Raw genomic sequence first — 19,378 nt, 5'->3', positions numbered from 1 at the left:
GGACCGGCTACGGCAGAAGAAAGAGAAAGGATGAATCAGATCCCCTATGCTTCGGCAGTAGGCTCTATTATGTATGCCATGCTATGTACAAGACCGGATATAGCGCATGCTGTTAGTTTGACTAGCAGATATCAAAGTGATCCAGGAATGGAACACGGACAGCGGTCAAGAATATCCTGAAGTACTTGAAAAGAACTAAGGATATGTTTCTTTGTTATGGAGGTGACCAAGAGCTCGTTGTAACAAGTTACACCGATGCAAGTTGGAACACCGATCCTGATGACTCTAAGTCACGATGGGTACGTGTTTATATTGAATGGTGCTGCAGTAAGCTGGGCAAGCTCGAAGCAGTGCACGGTGGCGAAGTCTTCAACAGAATCGGAGTACATAGCGGCTTCAGAGGCTTCATCAGAAGCGGTATGGATGAAGAGGTTCATTGTAGAGCTCGGTGTGGTTCCTAGTGCATTGGACCCATTAATCATTTACTGTGATAACATGGGTGCCATCGCCAATGCACAAGAGCCAAGGTCACACAAGAGGCTGAAGCATATCAAGCTGCGTTACCACTCGATTCGCGAATACATCGATGATGGAGAAGTAAAGATTTGCAAAGTACACACTGATCTGAATGTAGCAGATCCGTTGACTAAAGCTCTCCCTAGGGCAAAGCATGACCAACACCAGAATGCCATGGGTGTTAGGTATATTACAATGTAATCTAGATTATTGACTCTAGTGCAAGTGGGAGACTGAAGGAGATATGCCCTAGAGGCAATAATAAAGTGGTTATTATTTATATCTTTATGTTTATGATAAATGTTTATATATCATGCTAGAATTGTATTAACCGAAACATTAGTACATGTGTGATATGTAGACAAACAAGAAGTCCCTAGTATGCCTCTTAAACTAGCTTGTTGATTAATGGATGATTAGTTTCATAATCATGAACATTGGATGTTATTAATAACAAGGTTATGTCATTGTGTGAATGATATAATGGACACACCCAAATTAAGCGTAGCATAAGATCTCGTCATTAAGTTATTTGCTATAAGCTTTCGATACATAGTTACCTAATCCTTATGACCATGAGATCATGTAAATCACTTATACCGGAAAGGTACTTTGATTACACCAAACACCACTGCGTAAATGGGTGGCTATAAAGGTGGGATTAACTATCCGGAAAGTATGAGTTGAGGCATATGGATCAACAGTGGGATTTGTCCATCCCGATGACGGATAGATATACTCTGGGCCCTCTCGGTGGAATGTCATCTAATGTCTTGCAAGCATATGAATGAGTTCATAAGAGACCACATACCACGGTACGAGTAAAGAGTACTTGTCAGGAGACGAGGTTGAACAAGGTATAGAGTGATACCGAAGATCAAACCTCGGACAAGTAAAATATCGCGAGACAAAGGGAATTGGTAATATATGTGAATGGTTCATTCGATCACTAAAGTCATCGTTGAATATGTGGGAGCCATTATGGATCTCCAGATCCCGCTATTGGTTATTGGTCGGAGTGAGTACTCAACCATGTCCGCATAGTTCTCGAACCGTAGGGTGACACACTTAAAGTTGGATGTTGAAATGGTAGCACTTGAAATATGGAATGGAGTTCGAATATTTGTTCGGAGTCCCGGATGAGATCCCGGACATCACGAGGAGTTCCGGAATGATCCGGAGAATAAGATTCATATATAGGATGTCATTTTATGTGAAATAAAATGTCGCGGAAGGTTCTATGGAAGGTTCTAGAAGGTTCTAGAAAAGTCCGGAAGAAACCACCAAGGAAGGTGGAGTCCACATGGGACTCCACCACCATGGCCGGCCAGCCCTAGATGGGGTGGAGTCCCAAGTGGACTCCACCATAGGGGCCGCCACCCCCCACATGGGAGGTGGAAATCCCACCCTTTGGGTGGGAGTCCTAGTTGGGCTAGGTTTCCCCTCTTATGGAAGGTTTTGGTTTCGGGTCTTATTCGAAGACTTGGACACCAACACTTGGGATCCACCTATATAATGAGGGGCCAAGGGAGGGGGCCGGCCACCCCAAGACCACAAGCTGGCCGCCCCCCATAGAGTGGCCGGCCACCCCTCCCAAACCCTAGCCGCCCCCTTCTCCTCCATATTGCCCGCGTAGCTTAGCGAAGCTCCGCCGGACTTCTTCACCGCCACCGACACCACGCCGTCGTGCTGTCGGATTCAAGAGGAGCTACTACTTCCGCTGCCCGCTGGAACGGGGAGGTGGACGTCGTCTTCATCAACAACCGAACGTGTGACCGAGTACGGAGGTGCTGCCCGTTCGTGGCGCCGGAACCGATCGTGATCAAGATCTTCTACGCGCTTTTGCAAGCGGCAAGTGAACGTCTACCGCAGCAACAAGAGCCTCATCTTGTAGGCTTTGGAATCTCTTCAAGGGTGAGACTCGATACCCCCTCGTTGCTACCGTCTTCTAGATTGCATCTTGGCTTGGATTGCGTGTTCGCGGTAGGAAAATTTTTGTTTTCTATGCAACGTTATCCTACACCATCGCAAAATGTAAGGCGTCTAATGTCAAAAGTCAATGTTTTTTAAGTTTGTCCAAGTGTATACATAAAAATATAAATATTTATAATACTAAATCAACATGAATAAATTCACCATAAAGTATATTTTCTTAATATGTTCATCCGATATTGTAGATGTAATTTTTTTGAAAAAATATTTAGTCAAAATTAGTAAAATTTGACTTTTGACAAATCATTAGACATCTTACATTTTGGGACGGAGGGAGTATGATTTGTGAACTAACCCATCATATGTGTGAATTTGTGTTGTCTATGTGGGTTAGGTATCTTTCCATTGGCATGCATCAAAAGCAAGATCGCATATATCCCATGAGAGGATGACATCAAGTGATGATCATCATCAAGGTTGAGAAGGGTAAGTTCAAGATGAGCATGTAGAGAAGATCATGCTTGAGGATTTCCGTACATTTGGTTATAATGGACTTTTGAAGATCTACCCTAATGAAGGTACCCCACAGTGGTGGATTGGGAAGAAAATTGTGAGTCTTCACGAAGCAACAATGATCAAGTTGTGCATTCTGATTTGAATGAAGTATTAAGCATCATTAAGATTAAGCGGGATGCGCAAGGAAAATGTATGACCTTGATAGGTTTTCCTTTAACCGGTCTCAAGGTGCATTCCAGTTTGATGCAAATTGTGAGTCTTCACGAAGCAACAATGATCAAGTGGTGCATTTGGATTGAATGAAGCATGAATCATCATCATCAAGATCAACTGGGATGCAAAAGGCAAAGGTATGACCTTTCTGGGTTTTCCTTTAACCGGTCTCAAGTTGGTTGTCGGGAGAACGGGTTATAGGATAGATAGCCGCACTATCAAGAGAGGATTTCGGTTGGGCAACTTGATCACATCGTCTTACGGAGCTGAATAATTTGCATACTTTGCATCCACTTATTTAATTATTGGGTTTTCTCCATGTGAGGCTCTCGAGAATGTTGCTAGCTCTTCAACAAGCCCAAGTTCATCGAAAAATAGATTTTTTATGCATCTTTTGCATTTTCAAGGTTGGAGGTTTTACCGATTCTTCTTTTATGGTTTCATACCTCCCCTTATTTGATATTTTGCCTCTTTCTCTTTCTTGGGTCTTACTTATAGCCTATATTAGATAGAGCTTGTTCTTAGTTTTTTTTCGAAAATCTTAAGTTCGCTAATATCGGAGTCTGGACAGAAAATTTATCATAGTTTTTGTTAGCCTCTATGAAACCGGCGTACAAACCGGCACCACCGGAACAAATTGGCAGCCATCGGAAATTTCAGGTATATGCCAAAAGGATATACTGAGCGCCGATTTGGCGGACCACGGGAAATTCTGGCGTGGAAATCGGCACGCCGAATTGTAGGTTTCGGAGGGGAAACCAGAGGTGCCAGGCTCCTTGCCAGTTTCGCTAGTCGAATCCGGCGTGTCAGAATTCTCGCCAATCTTGACTACACTCCTCGTAATTCGACCAAACGGTCATATTTTCTTTTCCTATAAAGGGGGATTCTTCCCCATTGTTTGAGAACGTTTTGTACCACCGTTGTTGAACCCTTGAGCTTGCTTCTACAATATCCACCAATCCATTCCTCCTCTTAGTCAAGAGAACTCTTGGGATGTAGGTCTTGGTTGACCTCCACCATTGTTCTTCCTATCTAGCTATGTAGCATTTGTTGCTTTAGTAGGATTTGAGAGAGAATGATTTGATCACTTTTCTTCGTGTTCTTGCTTTGCATCTTTGCATAGTGTTGAGCTCTCCATTATGATTTGTTCGAGTGAGACACCATGAACTTGTTACTCTTGGAGGGTGACCTCCTATTTGGCTTGGAGGTTGGTGCTCCGATGACCTCTTCATGAAAGAATGTGAAGAGGCACGGGCTTCTCCTTCGTGGAGCTTTTGAAGTGGTTGTGGACCTTACCATCTCTGGAGTGGAGGAAAAGCTATCCATAAGTGAAAGGTCTTTGTCCTTCGTAGAATTGGTTTGGAGAAGAACCGCGTGCCTTCGTGGTGTTCGGAAGAGCTTCGTGGTAGCATGCATCTATCCAACGTGACGTACCTCACTGCGTGTGAGGGAACACGGAATACATCCTTATCTACGTGTGCCTTGATTATCTCTATACTTGAGCTTACTTTTCTTGCGATGGCCCATGCTTGAAGTAATATATCTTGCTTATCACTTGTGTTAGATATATGTTGTGCTTATCTTTCTTAGCTCTAGTTTTGTTGGTTCACTTAGTTGAGCCTAGATTATTATGGTTTTGTTCTTGTAAAATAAATGTTACTTTAGTTCCACATTCTTACAAGCAAAATATGTAATAGTATTAAAAACGTTAGGCGACATCTTGTCTTTTCAATAGGCTAGGATTCTTAATGGATTTCCTTACATCTAGTAATAAAATTGTGTTTATTAAAGGTAGGTATATTCTTGAGAGTGTGGTGATTGCTCATGAAGTCATGTAGTTCATGCATTCTAGTCATAAGCATGGCCTTGTCTTTAAGCTGGATTATGAGAAGGCTTTTGAAAATATCAACCTAGATTTCCTAGAAGAATTATTAAGATCAAGAGACTTTGATCCTGAGTTCATTACGATGATAAGAAAAATTACTCATGGTGGTTATGTTTGTGTCAAATGAAATAACATTGAAGGGTTTTTTCCTTAATGGGAAAAGACTTAGACATGGATCCGCTCTCTCATTAATCTTTAATTAATCTAGTAGTTGATGTTCTAACTAAAATTCTTTACAATGCTTCTAGTCATGGCTTGATTAGTGGTTTGTGTTTTGATTTTGTACCTAGTGGAGTTATTTGCCTTATAGGCAGATGATGCCATTCTTTTTTATTGAAAAGATTTAAATACAGCTAATAATCTAAAATGGGCCTTGTCATGTTTTAAACATGTCTCATGAATGAAACCCCCAGAGTGAGTTAATCCCCATAGGATTAGATGAGGATAATGTTAATGCTCTTACTAAAAACTTTGGTTGCAAAATAGGAAACTTCCTCATCAGATATCTAGAAACCCCCTTTTCATTATGAAGGCAGACTCCTTCAGTCCACCGACACCACTTGACCTGCTTGCATCTTCCGACTCCTCTCCTTTGAAGATGACCAAGTTGTCGAATCTACACCAATCAGGCCCTGTTCGGCAGTCCGGGTTTCAAAGGTCTTGTAGTATATTTGTTTAGGCTAGCGCTATGTTACACGGTGAAACACGTTGTAGATCGTTCGGCAGCCAGATTTTAAACGGACCGAGCTCCATCAACCCGCTGCTGTAAGCCGAAATGTTGATGGATTCCATGGGGATCAGAAACACTCTGCCTACCTCGCGTTTTTTCGATCTAAACTCCCGATGAAAATATGTTCTGTTACACCCTGATACGCCTCCGACGTATCCATAATTTCTGTCGTTCCATGCTTGTTTTATGACAATACTTACATGTTTTGCTTGCACTTTATGATGTTTTTATGCGTTTTCCGGAACTAACCTATTAACAAGATGCCACAGTGCCAGTTCTGTTTTCAAGCTGTTTTTGGTTCCAGAAAGGCTGTTCGGGCAATATTCTCGGAATTGGACGAAATCAACGCCAAACCTCCTATTTTCTCCGGAAGGCTCCAGAACACCGAAGAAGAGTCGGAGAGGGGCCAGGGGGCCACCACACCACATGGCGGCGCGGGCCAGGCCTAGGCCGCGCCGGCCTAGGGTGTGGCGCCCCCAGGTGCCCCCCTGCGCCGCCTCTTCGCCTATATAATCCCTTTCGACCTAAAAACGCATCACCAATTGACGAAACTCCAGAAAGACTCCAGGGGCGCCGCCACCGTCGCGAAACTCCAATTCGGGGGACAGAAGTCTCTGTCCCGGCACCCTGCCGGGACGGGGAAGTGCCCCCGGAAGCCATCTCCATCAACGCCACCGCCTCCATCATGCTCCGTGAGTAGTTCCCCCATGGACTACGGGTTCTAGCTGTAGCTAGTTGGTATTCTCTCCCCCATGTACTTCAATACAATGATCTCATGAGCTGCCTTACATGATTGAGATTCATCTGATGTAATCTGTGTTGTGTTTGTTGGGATCCGATGGATGATACATTATGATTAGTCTATCTATAAAGTTTGTGAAGTTATTGTTGCTGCAATCTTGTTATTCTTAATGCTTGTCACTAGGGCCCGAGTGCCATGATCTTAGATTTGAGCTCTATACTTATTGCTTAGATTGTATCTACAAGTTGTATGCACATGTCGCTGTCCGGAACCAATGGCCCCGAAGTGACAAGAATCGGGACAACCGGAGGGGATGGTAGTGATGTGAGGATCACATGTTTTCACGGTGTGTTAATGCTTTGCTCCGGTACTCTATTAAAAGGAGTACCTTAATATCCAGTAGTTTTCCTTGAGGCCCGGCTGCCACCGGCTGGTAGGACAAAAGATGTTGTGCAAGTTTCTCATTGCGAGCACGTACGACTATATACGGAAAACATGCCTACATAATTAATAAGCCTGATGTTCTTTCTTAATGCTTTATCAATCCTATCAATTGCCCAACTGTAATTTGTTCACCCAACACTTGTTAATGGAGAGTTACCACTAGTGTAGATCGCTGGGAACCCCGGTCCATCTCTCATCATAATATACTTGTTCTACATGTCATTGGAAGTAGTATCAACTATCTTCTCGTGCCATTGCTCTCATATTGCTATTATACGCTGTATTCTTTATTACTACTGCTCTCATATTATCGCTACTTTCACATCACCCCTGTTGCTAGTGCTTTTCCAGTGCGGCTGAATTGACAACTCAGTTGTTAAGGCTTATAAGTATTCTTTACCTCCCCTTGTGTCGAATCAATAAATTTGGGTTATACTACCCTCGAAGACTATCGCGATCCCCTATACTTGTGGGTCATCAAGACTGTTTTCTGGCGCCGTTGCCGGGGAGGCATAGCTCTACTCATAAGTTCACCTGGGGAGTACACTCTACCTCTCTCTCTGTTTTTATTTTGCTTTATTTTGTTTTGCTTAGTTTACTTTTGTCTAGTTTATTTGTGCTTAGTTTATTTCTGTCTAGTATTACTTTGCTTAGTTTACTTTTGTCTAGTTTATTTCAGTTTTGTTTTATTTTCCTCATATACCCAAAAATCCATAAAAATTTGAAAAACCGAAAAATTAAAAACTGCTGTTATGGGAGAACCAACAACCTACTTGGAGCTTATGGAATGTTATAATTGTTATAGAGAATCAAGAACTGGTAAAATAATGAGTGCTATGATAGAAAAATTAAATACAATTGCTAGAATCTTGCTTAGACGCCATGATATAAACTGTTGCTCTCAACAGGATAAACATCTTAAATTTCAATGTGGCTTTAGTGAGGAATATTTTATTAAGAGCTATAATCGGAATTGCTATATTCATTATGGGTTCGAAGAGGTAGAACAATTTGTCTTATTTATGGGAGCCTCCGAGATAGAATCCTTCATGGTTGAGAATTATGAAACTTGTGCTATTTGTAAGGACCTTAAAGATTATGTCTCTACTATCCTTAATTCTTGCATAGAATGCTACAGTAGGAATCCTTATATCCTTGATTATAAAGAGAGACACATTAATGCACAAGAATGCACTCACAATTTGCAGGAACCGGTGGAAGAAGAAACTGATGAACCTGAAAGCGCATTGGATGAAAAAGAGGAGGAAATTGATGAACTTGAAAGCTCATTGGATGAAAAAGAAGAGGAGAGCGACGAACAAAAGGGGGAAGAATGGATTAGCTACCCATGCCAACCTTCTAATGAGAGTAACTCTTCATCTCTTACACTATTTGATTGTCCTCCATGCTTACCGAAAGAGGTTGAATGTTATGTTCCTGTGGATTCTCTTGAAATAGTACCTATGAGTAATACTTGTGAGAATAATTATACTACTGTTATTTATGATAATCCATGCTACTTTGATAAATCTTATGATAATGCTTTGTTTGTGCCTGATGTCGAAATGCATGGTACTAAAGAATTTTGCTTAGCAAATGTTTATGATAAAGCTCTAGATGATGGTCCTATGTTACTTGATACTATTAATTGTACTACTAATGAAAATGGGATTGGAGAGTTCTTGACTTATTCTATGAGTCCCATATCTCTTGAGATTGATCAACTACCTTGTTATATTATTAATAAAAGTAAGTTTGAAAGTTTTAATTCCACTATTCTTGAACTTGATAAAAATTATATGTTTGGAAATCATGAAAAGTATGCTGCATGTGATAGTTATATTGTTGAGTTTGTTCATGAAGCTACTGAAAATTATTATGAGAGAGGAAAATATGGTTGTAGAAATTTTCATGGTACTAATACACCTCTCTATATGCTGAAATTGTTGAAATTACACTTGTTCTATCTTCCTATGCTTGTTACTTTGCTTTTCATGAACTTGTTTATTTACAAGATTCCTTTTCATAGGAAGCATGTTAGACTTAAATGTGTTTTGAAATTGCTTCTTGATGCTCTCTTTTGCTTCCAATACTATTTCTTGCGAGTGCATCATTAAAACTGCTGAGCCCATCTTAATGGCTATAAAGAAAGCAACTTCTTGGGAGATAACCCATGTGTTATTTTGCTACAGTACTTTGTTTTATATTTGTGTCTTGGAAGTTGTTTACTACTGTAGCAACCTCTCCTTATCTTAGTTTTGTGTTTTGTTGTGCCAAGTGAAGCCTCTAATCGAAGGTCGATACTAGATTTGGATTTCTGCGCAGAAACAGATTTCTTTGCTGTCACGAATCTGGGCAAAATTCTCTGTAGGTAACTCAGAAAATTATGCCAATTTACGTGAGTGATCCTCAGATATGTATGCAACTTTCATTAGTTTTGAGTTTTCTGATTTGAGCAACGGAAGTATTTTATTAAAATTCGTCTTTACTGGCTGTTCTGTTTTGGCAGATTCTGTCTCTGTTTTTTTTGCATTGTCTCTTGTGGACTTTAAGTGAGGTTTTCTAGACGTAGAGAGCTGTAGCTAATGTTTTATTGAGTTCTTGCAATGTGTCACTACAGGACCAAGGTGGATTCAAATTTTTTGAGTACTAACCCCTCTAATGAAGTTTATGAGAAGTTTGTTGTGAAGGAAGTTTTCAAGGGTCAAGAGAGGAGGATGATATATGATCAAGAAGAGTGAAAAGTCTAAGCTTGGGGATGCCCCCGTGGTTCATCCCTGCATATTTCAAGAAGACTCAAGCGTCTAAGCTTGGGGATGCCCAAGGCATCCCCTTCTTCATCAACTTATCAGGTTCCTCCCCTGAAACTATATTTTTATTCAGTCACATCATATGTGCTTTACTTGGAGCGTCTGTGTGTTTATTTTCGTTTTGTTTGTGTTTGAATAAGATCGGATCCTAGCAATCCTTGATTGGGAGAGATACATGCTCCGCTTTTTCATATGAACACTTGTTCTTCATTTTACTTTTAATGTTCAATGATAAAAGTTGGAAGCTACAATACTTATCTTTATTTGGTTGGAAAAGGAAAATGCCTCATATGTCTTGGATAATTTGACACTTGGCAATTGTTTTGAGCTCTCAAGTGGATCATAAGTTTTTGCATGTAGTTTAAACCTATTAGTGGAGAACTACCGTAAAGCTTGTTAAAATTGGTTTGCATAATTGATCTCTCTTAAGGTCTAGATATTTTCTGGTAAAAGTGTTTGAGCAACAAGGAAGACAGTGTAGAGTATTATAATGCTTGCAATATGTTCTTATGTAAGTTTTGTCACATCGGTTCATACTTGTGTTTGCTTCAAACAACCTTGCTAGCCTAAGCCTTGTATCGAGAGGGAATACTTCTCATGCATCCAAAATACTTGAGCCAACCACTATGCCATTTGTGTCCACCATACCTACCTACTATGTGGTATTTCCTGCCATTCCAAAGTAAATTGCTTGAGTGCTACCTTTAAATAATTCAAAATGCTTCTCAATTTGTGTTAATGTTTTATAGCTCATAAGGAAGTATGTGGTGTTTAGCTTTCAACCTTGTCATTTACTTTTGACGGACTCTCATATGGACTAGTGGCACATCCGCTTATCCAATAATTTTGCAAAAAGAGCTGGCAATGGGATTCCCAGTCCCGAATTAATTAATTTAAATAGACACTCCTCCATGGTTTGTGATTGTTGGACGGCACCCGAAGGATTCGGTTAGCCATGGCTTGTGTAAGCAAAGGTTGGGGGGAGTGTCATCATCATAATAAAACTAAAATAAAAAGGCACTCCTTCATGGTATGAGATTGTTGGCAGGCACCCGAGGATTCGGTTAGCCATGGTTTGTGAAAGAAAGGTTGGAAGGAGTGCCACCCAAAAATAAAAATTCATGGGAGCCGCTCTTGAAAGTCCGGTTGGCGAGGTAGTTAGTGTACCCATTACCATTCGTTGACAACAACAAACACCTCTCAAAATTTTACTTTTTAATGCTCTCTTTATGTTTTCAAAACCAAAGCTCTAGCACAAATATAGCAATCGATGCTTTCCTCTCTGAAGGGCCATTCTTTTACTTTTATGTTGAGTCAGTTACCTAATTCCTCCCACCTTAGAAGCAAACACTTGTATCAACTGTGCATTGATTCTTACATACTTGCATATTTGCATTCATCATATTACTTTGTGTTGACAATATCCATGAGATATGCATGTTGAAAGTTGAAAGCATCCGCTGAAACTTATATCTTCCTTTGTGTTGCTTCGATGCCTTTACTTTGAATTTATTGCCTTATGAGTTAACTCTTATGCAAGAATTTTGATGCTTGTCTTGAAAGTACTCTTCATGAAAAGTTTTGCTATATGTTATCTACTTGTTAGCAACTATAGATCATTGCCTTGAGTCACTTCATTTATTTCATATGCTTTGTAATAGTATGATCAAGGTTATGTAAGTAGCATGTCACTACAGAAATTATTCTTTTTATCGTTTACCTGCTCGGGACGAGCAGGAACTAAGCTTGGGGATGCTGATACGCCTCCGACGTATCCATAATTTCGCTGCTCCATGCTTGTTTTATGACAATACTTACATGTTTTGCTTGCACTTTATGATGTTTTTATGCGTTTTCCGGAACTAACCTATTAACAAGATGCCACAGTGCCAGTTCCTGTTTTCTGCTGTTTTTGGTTCCAGAAAGGCTGTTCGGGCAATATTCTCGGAATTGGACGAAATCAACGCCAAACCTCCTATTTTCTCCGGAAGGCTCCAGAACACCGAAGAAGAGTCGGAGAGGGGCCAGGGGGCCACCACACCACATGGCGGCGCGGGCCAGGCCTAGGCCGCGCCGGCCTAGGGTGTGGCGCCCCCAGGTGCCCCCCTGCGCCGCCTCTTCGCCTATATAATCCCTTTCGACCTAAAAACGCATCACCAATTGACGAAACTCCAGAAAGACTCCAGGGGCGCCGCCACCGTCGCGAAACTCCAATTCGGGGGACAGAAGTCTCTGTCCCGGCACCCTGCCGGGACGGGGAAGTGCCCCCGGAAGCCATCTCCATCAACGCCACCGCCTCCATCATGCTCCGTGAGTAGTTCCCCCATGGACTACGGGTTCTAGCTGTAGCTAGTTGGTATTCTCTCCCCCATGTACTTCAATACAATGATCTCATGAGCTGCCTTACATGATTGAGATTCATCTGATGTAATCGGTGTTGTGTTTGTTGGGATCCGATGGATGATACATTATGATTAGTCTATCTATAAAGTTTGTGAAGTTATTGTTGCTGCAATCTTGTTATTCTTAATGCTTATCACTAGGGCCCGAGTGCCATGATCTTAGATTTGAGCTCTATACTTATTGCTTAGATTGTATCTACAAGTTGTATGCACATGTCGCTGTCCGGAACCAATGGCCCCGAAGTGACAAGAATCGGGACAACCGGAGGGGATGGTAGTGATGTGAGGATCACATGTTTTCACGGTGTGTTAATGCTTTGCTCCGGTACTCTATTAAAAGGAGTACCTTAATATCCAGTAGTTTCCCTTGAGGCCCGGCTGCCACCGGCTGGTAGGACAAAAGATGTTGTGCAAGTTTCTCATTGCGAGCACGTACGACTATATACGGAAAACATGCCTACATAATTAATAAGCCTGATGTTCTTTCTTAATGCTTTATCAATCCTATCAATTGCCCAACTGTAATTTGTTCACCCAACACTTGTTAATGGAGAGTTACCACTAGTGTAGATCGCTGGGAACCCCGGTCCATCTCTCATCATAATATACTTGTTCTACATGTCATTGGAAGTAGTATCAACTATCTTCTCGTGCCATTGCTCTCATATTGCTATTCTTTGCTGCTGTATTCTTTGTTACTACTGCTCTCATATTACTGCTACTTTCACATCACCCCTGTTGCTAGTGCTTTTCCAGGTGCAGCTGAATTGACAACTCAGTTGTTAAGGCTTATAAGTATTCTTTACCTCCCCTTGTGTCGAATCAATAAATTTGGGTTATACTACCCTCGAAGACTATCGCGATCCCCTATACTTGTGGGTCATCACACCCCCACATACCCAACCCGCATATCAGCTGGGATAGCTGTTCGGATCAGCTCCTATTTTTTAGTTCTGTTAGCCTCTATTGATTACCCGCTCTCTCCTTATTTGTTTCTGTTGTGTGCGGAGGGTTTATCTAGCTTGTTATTGCATGAAGAAGAAGTTGGTGGCATCGATGGGGTTAGGGTGTGCAGAAATGCACCATCAGTATCACACCTGTTATTCGCTGATGATTCCCTTATTCTCATGAAGGCTGATATGACTAATGCAACTTCCCTGCAAAATGTCCTAGATACCTACTGTGCAAATTCAGGCCAAATGGTGAGCTTGGCGAAATCGAGTATTTTCTTTTCTCCTAACACAAATGCTTTGTTGAGATCAGAAATTTGCACCATGTTACATATTGATACGGAAGCTCTCTCGGATAAATACCTGGGTCTTCCAGCTTTAGTTGGAGCTGATAGGAGTGATTGCTTCAAACATTTTATTGAAAGAATTATTCAGAGGATTAATGGGTGGAAGGAAAAACTACTATCTTTGGGTGGTAAGGAAATTCTCCTGAAGGCTGTGGCGCAAGCGATTCCTGTATATGCTATGTCTGTGTTCCAGCTCCCTAAGGGGATTTGCAAGGGAATGATGGATGCTATCTCCCAGTTCTGGTGGGGTGATGATGAAAATTCAAAGAAGATGCACTGGATGGCTTGGTGGAAACTCTGTTACCCAAAAAAGGAGGGAGGTATGGGCTTCAGAGATTTCCAGTCTTTTAATCTTGCTATGCTGGCTAAGCAGGGATGGAGATTGATCAATGACCCTGAATCTTTATGTGCCCGTGTTCTTGGTGCCAAGTACTACCCGAGTGGAGATATTCTAAAGGCGGGGCCAAAGGCAGGATCATCATTTACCTGGCAAAGTATTCTAGCTGGCCTAACCACTTTTAAGCGTGGGTATATTTGGCGAGTTGGAAACGGTGAAAAAATTAAAATTTGGGAAGATCCGTGGATTCCATCAAGTGCTAATAGAAGAATTTTGACCCCTAGAGGGGGCGCCATATATACGCGGGTGAGTGAGCTTCTGTGTCCTATCACGGGCCAATGGGATGAAACTTTGTTGAATGGTTTATTCAATCCAATTGATGTTACAAGAATCTTGCAAATACCGATCAGCACACAAGGTTTTGAGGACTTCATTAGTTGGCACTTTACCAAACATGGCCAGTATACCGTCCGGTCGGGCTATCACCTCCAGTGGCGGCATCAATTTGGTCCGTCCACTGGTCAATTGGCGATCCCTAGCGTCTCGGCCCTGAACCCAGTATGGAAGACACTTTGGCAGTTGAAAATCCCAGCAAAGGTGAAATTTTTTGCTTGGCGAGCTCTCCATGGGATAATTCCTCTCAAAGCAATTCTTGCTAATAGGCACATTGGCACATCGGGTTCCTGTCCGGTCTGTAATTTGGATGCAGAGGATATCAGACATCTTCTTTTCACTTGCCCGGCCGCGACGATTGTGTGGCAAAATCTGGGTCTATCTCAAATCATTGATGATGCATTACTTGAGGACCGAGCGGGATCAGCGGTCCTTGAAAATATTTTAAACAAACAGAATAATGATCTGGAGGGTTTTACGTTGTTTGGTGTGAAAGAAGTGGTATTGGTGGCATGCTGGTATCTTTGGTGGCTTCGACGACAGCGGACACATGATGAACCTACACCTCCTGTTTATAAATGCAAAATGTCTATTCTTGCTATGACGGCCAATGCTGCAAAAGTTGGCGCTAACAAAGCCCAGGTTATTACTGTAAAGTGGTCGAAACCTGAGGTGAGACAGGTCAAAGTAAATGTCGATGCTTCTTTTTATGCTGACTCATGCACAGGAGCTATTGGTGCAGTTATCAGAGATGTTAAAGGCGATTTTATAGCTGCATCGACAAATTATATTCCTCACGTCGCCTCTGCTATGGTGGCGGAAGCATTGGCAATGAAGGAAGGGATCGGCCTTGCCCATCGCATGGGATGTTCAAGAGTAGTGGCTGAATCGGATTCCTTAGAAGTGATCCAAGCTTGTAATGGTGAGCAAAGGTGGTGGAATGAAGCGTCGGCGATCTTTGCCGACTGTGTTGATGCTGCTATCAACCTTGATTCTATTAGCTTTACTCATTGCCCTAGAGAATCTAATGAGGTTGCGCATTCACTAGCTAGGTTTTGTTTTGATCTTAAATCTGATTGTACTTGGGTCGATGAACCCCCTAGCTTCCTCCTACAACCTCTGTTAGATGATGTAACGATACTTTGATTGCGGCAGCAGGTTTCAGACGCACTCTTTTCCTTCCAGGGTACCTAAGGGGACTGGAAGGTTTTTAATGAGGCGGCCTGCTGTTTGCTTAATGAAATGGTTTAAGTTCAAAAAAAAAGACTCTGTGCGTACCTGAAAACACTCCAACCATCTAAAATACACACTAATCCATGCCTGTTTCAGCCAAAACACTTCCACTAAAACTCTACAACACACCCCCGCCGAACGAGGCCTCAGGTGGAATTGGTTGCTGTGGCTGATGGGTGTAGCTATGGATAATTAAGTCATCTGGTTTCTTCCCCATGCGGGTTTTTTTCTTTCTTGTAGGTTGCGGGACTTCGTTCGTTCTTTTCTTGTTTTGTATTTGCGAGACCTGTTGCCTGTGTTTACCCCATGTGCATCTAAAAAATAATTTATTTTCCTCTTTTCTTAAACATGCCAAATGATAGGCATGCAGCCCACTCTGCCTCATTCCTTCTGGCCGCACGGTCCTGCTACTGCAAAACTAGCATGTTCCTGAGTTTGGAAACAAACTAAGCTGTATAAATAATGATGATGATTTATAAAAAAAAAAATTTGTTTGAATCCTTGTGGCACGAGAGGCCTATTAGCTCAGCTGGTTAGAGCGTCGTGCTAATAACGCGAAGGTCGCAGGTTCGAGACCTGCATGGGCCATTTGTTTTTACTCTACTTAACAATTTCAGCCCAATACAAAAAGATATTTTTGGTAAAAAGATTGGCTTCGCCCAGGTTCGAACCGGAGACCTTCAGTGTGTTAGACTGACGTGATAACCAACTACACCACGAAACCTTCGCATGAAAAATATCCACAAAAGTTTTATAACCTTTTTGATGAAAGTAAAAAAGCTAAACTTCAATCAGGAAACAAAAGGTTTTCGTTGATCTAGATCGTCAGATGTCACAGACCAACGGCATGACACATTTATATTCTAATAATTATAAATAAAATAAGATTTCTTGCGGTCCAACATTTTTTAAAGATTTACCCTCCCACCAAATCCTATATTACAGAGGATGCCATTGGTAAGTTAAAAAAACGATTCGACTTAATGGCTCGCAAGCACGCCTGAGCATAGCCACCGGCTTTGGTGGAAGGACGTGCAGCGGCCGGAGACGGACGAGGTGGTGAAGGAGATACAGTGAAAAGGTGTTGCAAGCATGGGCGGCGCTGGGGGTATTCCCCTGTCTTCCATGGAATACCCAAGATTTTGATGGAAAAAAATTTGTAAGTATTTGGCCCAGCTCAACAAGCAGGAAGCCAGGAACCAGCAGTCCAGCACGCACGAACTCGCTCGCAGAGTCGCAGACTCATAGACTCGCAGCAGCAGCACGCACGCGTCACCCTGGCCTTGACCTAGACCTGCCCGCGCCGCCCCACGACCGCCGCCGGCGATGCATCCCGGAGCAGCAGGCGACGGCCCCGCGCCAGCCGCGGCGGCCCCGGCCGACCCGCGCCCTAGTGACATAGGCATCCCAAATGGGCCTGCCGAAGATAGTACCCGGGGTTTACTGAAGGCCCACTACCCGAAGAATAAGAAGATTCGGAAGCCTAAGATAGTATTAAGGAAAGCTAGAGTTGTAATAGGAAATCTTATTTGTAATCTTGCGGGATGAGTTAGAAACCTTCCCGGACTTTGTAACTTGTACAGCACGAATCCCTCGGCTCCGCCTCCTATATAAGGTGGAGTCGAGGGACGCAGAAATCATTGAATCATCGTCTACAAACTCTAGTTTTCATAATCGTTGAGTACTTTTCGGCTGAAACCTTCGAGATCTACTTGCCCTCTACTTCCAACTAAACCCTAGGCTACAATCCATAGGCATTGACAAGTTGATACCTTGTCAATTGGCGCCGTCTGTGGGAACTAGAGGCGTAAGGATCTGATCTCGATGGCACGTTCAAGATCTTCGACATCATCAACCGCGAGCAACGCAATGGATCGAGGTAAACAGATCGCTGCTGGTCCTGTCGATTTTGTTCCTCACCCACCCTCCCGTTTGGATGCATATGCGTATCTGGCGGAGCCTATGGAGATGACGTTCGGAAGGTTTCGCTTTCGCGTCGAGAAGGAAGGATCGTATCGTGTCGAAATTCCGATTTCGTCGGGATCGTCGGCGGTCGATTCCGATTTTTCAAGCTATACATCTTCAACTGAATCAGGAGAAGAAGAAACTTCGTCGACACGCTACGTCAGCACAAGGGCAAGAGAGAAACTCGCCAAGATCTTCAGCGACATGTCGTTTGAGTCATCTGCGGACTCATATATAAGCGATGACTCAAGCAGTGTCGACAGTTACGACTTCATCGACAAATCCATTACAGTGAGCAAGGTCTTCATCAATCTCAACGATGGTGTCACCAAACCCAACATAGATCTGAATACAAAATATCATCAGATTTATGCCATTGGAGAGACAAGCAATGATCAAGAGCAAACATCTGAGGCTTTCGACGATCTGGGAAATCCATACGTCGATCCCTCCGATCTACGACGAGGCTTGGGCAATAAATACGTCGGGCCACAGCCGCGACACAGAGTTCAACTCCCGCAAGCAGCATGGGATAGAGCCGCGAGAGCTATAGACGGCTCAGAACCAATGGCTACCACAGCCACGCCAGAGGAATTACAAGCATATCAATATAGGCTCGCACGAGCAGCAAGGGAATTGGAAAAACAGACAGTTGAGTTAAACAGAAGAAAGGAGGCAGCTTCTGCATCCAGCAGGAGAAGAGCAGAGCTAAGTCGACAATCTAGAACTTCGGGTGATAGTCACAGGGAGGCTCGGAACAGAGCGAGATCAAGGTTACAACACATACCCGAAGCAGAAAGAGAGCACCTTGTCCAAAACCTCGACATGTCCTTTATGTCAATAGACACAAGAGGAAACATCATCCCTAAGACACCAGAGGCTGGGTATATGGCGACACATGCTTTTATCCTCGCATCTAAACCACCTCCAGGAGATCCAAGGGAAACATTGTACAACATGGCGATAGCAGGAGTTGGAGCCATGGGGACGGCGTTTGTATCAACACCTCCCGAAGGAACAGCAAGGCAAAATAGTCCACAACCTGCGGCAGTAGTAGCAGCAGCTCCTGAAGGACCAAGTGGAGCAAGAGATACGGCAGCACAAGCAAGGGTCGACAGAGCGCGACAAGGCAGAAGAGAACATCGGCAGTCCCCAGAATTAAACGACGATGATATGTGCGGTTTGCCGTGTTTCATGAGGAGAGTGCGGAAAACTCGAGTACCTTCGGGATTCAAGTTGCCTGATAATTTCAAAAAATTCGACGGCCTTCAAGATCCAGAAGATTGGTTAGTTGATTATCTCGAGACGGTAAAACTCACAGGTGGAACCAGAGCAACAGCTATGCAAAGCATCCAGGTGCATTTGAGTGGAGCCGCACGGTCTTGGATAAAGAAACTCCCTCCAGGATCTATCGACAGTTGGGAAAGCTTCGAGGACGTGTTCGTTAAGAACTTCAGGTCCACATGCAAAAAACCTGTGTCGTTAGAGGAATTGAGAGCATGTCGACAAAAGCCAGACGAGCCAATGAGAAAATATATCCAAAGGTGGAACATCATCAAAAACTCGGCAGAAAATATATCTGACGAGAGAGCGATAGATGCGTTTGTCGCGGGAATTAGGCGTGGAGATTTTGTCGAGGACTTGGGAAGGACAAACCCAAAGACAGTATCCGCGTTAATGGAAATAGCAAACAGATGGGCAGATGGAGAAGATGCTGTCCACAACAAACGGCACAGGTCGCCAGAGGAGGACCGTGGTCGAAATTATCAATCGAGGCGACGATTTCCTCGACAATACCCGAACTATGATGCTCCAGGACAAATTTCGGCAGGTTTTCGGGCAAACACAGGAGGAAACAACAGAGATGATTATCAGAGAAGCAATGAGCAGCGAGGCGATAATAGGGACGATTCTCGAAACAACAGGCAAAATAGCGGGCCTAGGTTCCCAAGGCCTTTCGTAT

General features: G+C 43.0%; 2 non-coding genes across 2 annotated transcripts; one reads left to right on the top strand and one right to left on the bottom strand.

Annotated features, from left to right (window-relative positions):
* Positions 1-15,964: 15,964 nt before the first annotated feature.
* TRNAI-AAU (transfer RNA isoleucine (anticodon AAU)) lies at positions 15,965-16,038 on the top strand. Its single transcript has one exon. It is a non-coding gene; the product is annotated as a tRNA-Ile (tRNA).
* A 62-nt stretch (positions 16,039-16,100) lies between these two features.
* Positions 16,101-16,174, bottom strand: TRNAV-AAC (transfer RNA valine (anticodon AAC)). Its single transcript has one exon. It is a non-coding gene; the product is annotated as a tRNA-Val (tRNA).
* Between the last annotated feature and the right edge of the window lie 3,204 nt (positions 16,175-19,378).

Source organism: Lolium perenne, chromosome 1, assembly GCF_019359855.2.
Source record: "Lolium perenne isolate Kyuss_39 chromosome 1, Kyuss_2.0, whole genome shotgun sequence".
In the NCBI taxonomy this organism is placed as follows: domain Eukaryota; kingdom Viridiplantae; phylum Streptophyta; class Magnoliopsida; order Poales; family Poaceae; genus Lolium; species Lolium perenne.
This window is presented reverse-complemented; position numbering and strand designations above follow the sequence as displayed.